Source organism: Lolium perenne, chromosome 4, assembly GCF_019359855.2.
Source record: "Lolium perenne isolate Kyuss_39 chromosome 4, Kyuss_2.0, whole genome shotgun sequence".
Taxonomy (NCBI): domain Eukaryota; kingdom Viridiplantae; phylum Streptophyta; class Magnoliopsida; order Poales; family Poaceae; genus Lolium; species Lolium perenne.
The window spans coordinates 25,181,706-25,186,514 of NC_067247.2; the positions used below are offsets into that span (position 1 = coordinate 25,181,706).

Sequence of the window (4,809 nt, forward strand, 5' to 3'; positions counted from 1 at the left end):
AGAAAAACTTAGAAAGGGGGAAAGAAGTTGCCCAGCTCGGGGAACAAAGTAAAAAATCGATCGCCCCGCTCATAGTGCAAGCCGCCGGTCCGGATGCCCCCGATATCATAGCAGCTGCGGCAGCACATGGATTGACTGTAACGAGTGCCAAAGAACAAGCGGCCGACTTAGGTATCACTCTTCGTGCACTGTTAGGCCTTGATGAGGCGCCAATGAAGGACGTAGTATTTACATATGTGAAGAATGGCCCTCTCGTCGAGCTGCGCAGAAGAGGATCTACCTCGACAAATGAAAGGTCTGCTAAATTGGTACAAGGGTTACATAAAACTTAAAAACGCCAAAGACTATATTTATGCGGAAGTTAGATATGAGCATCACTTCAAACATTACTATGTACAAATTCATCTGAGTGAATTGTTCCAGCTTTTCAATCTGCGCGATCTCGACAAATCTATCATCGCTGCTACGTTACGTAAGTGATTTATTAATTTCTCCCCCATCTCGTTCATTGCCTGCACTATATATATATATATATATATATTGTCCTAACTATCTTGTTGTGTACGCTATTATGCAGAATGAAGAAGCGGGAAATGCGAATAAGGAACATCCATGATGTTGGGTTCATTGACCCACAAATCGTTAATTCATATGTGTTAGAACACCACCCCGCCGACGTGGAGGATGACCTGTGGCGGTTTATTAGAAAACAGAAACTCAAAAGTGATATTCTATTTCCTTACCATTTTGGGTGAGTGTTTCTGTCTTGAGCACATTCTCTTTTGTTTACTCCATGCATGGTATGTGGCTAATCGATGAGTTATGCATGACTGTGCATGTATCGTGTCCGCAGGTTCCACTGGATTCTTATGGTAATTCAATTTCACACCTCCTCAGTTCTCGTCCACGACTCTCTGAATATGGATCCGGCGCTTTGGGCCGACATGAGAAAAATGATGCAAAAGTAATTATTTTCATTCATTTGCGCTCTATATCGATCGGCCTATTTCGTTCATCATTTTCTAATATCAAGTAACTAATTAATAACTCTCTTGTTCATTTAATTTTCTTTGCCTCGTAGGGTTTGGAGACGGTTCGTAGATACCAAGGTCGGTGAATTCAAAAAAGAGCTACATTTTAAAATGGCAGTGCGGACGATTGGGGATATTCAGCCACCGGGGACCAATCTATGTGGATACTATGTTTGTGAGAGGATCCGGAGATACTGCAATGAGCGGGACCAGAAGTGTGAGAACAACATCATGAGGAATAACCTCCGGAAGACGCTTAGTCCAGAAGCTCGCTTCCGACCACTTCAAGAGGAACTAGCTGGATGGTTGGCGAGGGAAGTCATCGATCCTAGAGGAGAACACCATTACGACGACGTAGATCTTTATATGCACTAAATTATGGATGGAAACTTGTTCAAAATTGTATATGGTCATCCGATATTGAATATATATTGTATATGGTCATCCGATATTGAATATATATTGTATATTCCTCTTGAATTCTTTTTGGTTCTAATTTCAAATTTGTTTGAAATTGTACATTCATATGCATGTATGTAGTACCGTAGAATATGTGAAACTCCTTCAAAATTAAAACCCAAAAGAAATAAAACAATACAAATTAAAAAGAAACCAGATTTAGGGGGAGGGGGGGCTAAACCCTAAACCCTGCGGAGGCCTTTAGTCGCGGTTGGCCAGAAGAACCGCGACTAAAGGTCCTCCGCCCGGCGCCGCCTCGCGGCCCACGTGGACGGGCCTTTAGTCGCGGTTCGTAAGTAACCGCGACTAAAGGGGGGGCCTTTAGTCGCGCTACTTTGGTCGCGGTTGCGCAACCGCGACTAATGGCAGTTGCCAACCGCGACCAAAGGCCCTTTTTCCACCAGTGCATTTGAGAAAAGCTAAGAAAAACAAAGCTTGTTAGAAAGTTGAACTGACTATACAACAAATGCATTTAACATGGTTATAAAAATTACCTTTAGAAAGAAAGGACTTCTTGCAGCAAGAATCGCTGAATTGATATGAAAGGTTTTTACAGTTGAAACTGCTGTGCCAGCCATGGTTGAGGAAGCGTCAATACTCTGTCCTTTATTAGCTGCAAAATACCAGGGTCAGTGAATACAATACAACTGAGAAAAGTAAAAGGTACACAGTAAAATCATAGGAGAGATTGTCTTCTATAAAATACTTGGAACACTATGTTAAAGGGTGCAAATTCATTTAATTAATCTTCAGATATATGGTAAAATAGTTAAAAAATTCACAAAAATTGAGATGTCATTTAGCCTAGCTAATAATATAAGCATGGTTGTAGCTAACAGAGTAAGGCGATCATAGATGTTATCCTAAGGATTCTACTTGAATTTCGTATAAACTCATCAGATAATTATTTGTCAAAAGCCAGACTTAGGCAACGCCTTTTGACATACTTCACCTCATATTTGACCAAGAATTGTAACATCAAGATTAGAATGTCATAACCCACAATTCCATAAAGGACAAGAAGGAGTACAACTTTAGGTTTCAGCTGGAATAGCATGTTTCTAAATTTCTACGTCACCTGGTTGTGTGCCTCTCTTTTCCATGACTAATCTCAGTTGCAATGGATTGATTTTATTTATTTTTGCAAGGATAAGGGGATTGATATTGCTTGAGTCCACTGCTACATCCAAATAATGGACTAAATATCTGTTGTAGTGTAGTCAGATGCATGGACACTGGACATACATGGTATGTTGGTCGTTGTCTGAATAAAGCGGATGTTGATTTAGCCCAGCACAAACTTCATTGTCAGGTTGGTCGTACATTCCACAATAAAACCTTAGGCGCAACTAATTACCCTAACAGACACGCCCGATCAGCTGCTCTGGAAGTGGAGCCCTAGCGGCGCATATTCGGCGCGCTCCTGCTACCTCGCCTCCTTTCAGGGATCGACCACTTGCAACGCTTGGAAACTAATTTGGAAAAGCTGGGCGCCCCCACGGGTCAAATTCTTCCTATGGCTGGCCAACAAGAATAGATGTTGGACGGCCGACCGTTTGCAACGCCGAGGCCTCCAACACAACCCCCGGTGCACCCTGTGTGATCAAGAGCCGGAGACAATGCATCACCTACTCATCACATGCCCTTTCTCAAGGCAAGTGTGGCATGAGACACTGTCCTGGCTACGGCTGATATGCCGGCCACCTGATGGAGAGCCAACACTCAACGATTGGTGGCTCACAGCCAAGCTTGCCACGCCAAAACCCATGCGCAAAGGTCTAGCCTCTGCCACGCTTCTAACAGCATGGATGATCTGGAAACAGAGGAACGCCTGCACCTTCGACAACGAGCGGCCCTCTGTCTCTGTAACTCTAGATAGGATTAGGAGTGAGGCGGCACTTTGGGCGAAAGCCGGAGCAGCCAGTCTTAGAGACATCATCCCAACCACCTGGGACGTACACTAATCCCTGTATCTTTAATTCTGCACTAACCCTCTTAGGAGGCTTGTACTCTTCTTCTATGCAATGAAAAGAAACGCAATGTCATTGCGTTTTCTCGAAAAAAAAAAACCTTAGGCGCAAAACTAACAATTCCACTCTATTGTTTCCCTATTGCCTCAACCACTAATCACTCACAAAAACTACCAAATTTATCTCTACACATCAGGTATTTGTATTACTTAAACATAAGTAGTTATCAAGCAGGCTAATAATGACCTTAAATGTTTCAACACACACAGAACAGAGGCGATCAAAGAAAAGGGCAGATTACTATTGACTTTTTTTAGAGGTAAGGCCCAGAGGTCCAGCTTTAAATTAATAAAGCCACAAACGGCAGAGTTACAAGGTGCTGAACGAACAGCTTACAAGCATCAAGGAACAAGGAACAAGCAAACAGAGAAAAAACAAAAAAGCACAGCTTGGTCTTCAATGCCATCATCCAACAGAATGGACAGAGCGGAGGAGCGGAAACGCCGTGAAGCTCACCACCAGACTCATGCCATGATCAAGACCTGGCGCGTCGCCACCAGCATGCCATCCGCCTCCGCCTTCGAAGAAGGCCCCAACCTTCTCACGCTGGTTCGTAGGGCGCCGAACCATCGAAAGGCAGAGCAGCTCTCCCCAGAGCGTGCATAGACACCTGGGCCAACGTTCCAAGGACCATCCCCAAACACGAGCACCGCACGCGAAACACCACGGGCATCACCGCCAGCCAACGCACCGACCACTCAAAAGACTTCAGCTTCAGGACATCGCTCGCCGAAGAAGACACGGCAAGAAAAGGGCATCCATGTCGCCGTGAACGTCCGGGGCACCCATAGCTGCCGGAAAGGGGACAACTTTCCCCTTTCGCCCAGGCTGAGGGCGCCGACCCGCCGACAAGCCACCGCACCAGCCGAGCACCACCACACTTCGCCACCAGAAACGCCGCCACCTGCGGGCCTGGAAACACACGTAGCACAACCACCTTCCGCCGGCCCAAGGCAGCGCCTCCAAGGAGAACACGACGCTCGAACGTCGTCGCCGCCCAATCCAGAGATTTTGGGTTTTCACCCGGGCGCAGAGGAAGGAGGGAAGGGGATGTACCTCAGCGTCACCTCCAAGGAGGAAGACGGCGTCCAAAACGTCGCCGACGCCGTGGCCGCCACCGCCGACCAAAGATCTCTCCCGGCCAGAGCCCCGGACCCTGCCACCCCAACACATCACCCAGACGAGAACGTCAAGATGCCCTTGGGATGGGTACCACGCGGAGCAGGCCGCCGTCTTCAGACTCGGAGGTCGACGGGGCGACCACCACGACGCGAGCAACCTCCACCGCC

The 4,809-nt window shown here is 46.5% G+C and overlaps 1 long non-coding RNA gene across 1 annotated transcript; it reads left to right on the forward strand.

Annotated features, from left to right (window-relative positions):
* Nucleotides 1–570: 570 nt before the first annotated feature.
* On the forward strand, nucleotides 571–1,340 carry LOC139830449 (uncharacterized). The gene is made up of 3 exons (XR_011742396.1): nucleotides 571–751; nucleotides 854–964; nucleotides 1,082–1,340. It is a non-coding gene; the product is annotated as an uncharacterized lncRNA (long non-coding RNA).
* The last annotated feature ends 3,469 nt before the right edge of the window (nucleotides 1,341–4,809 follow it).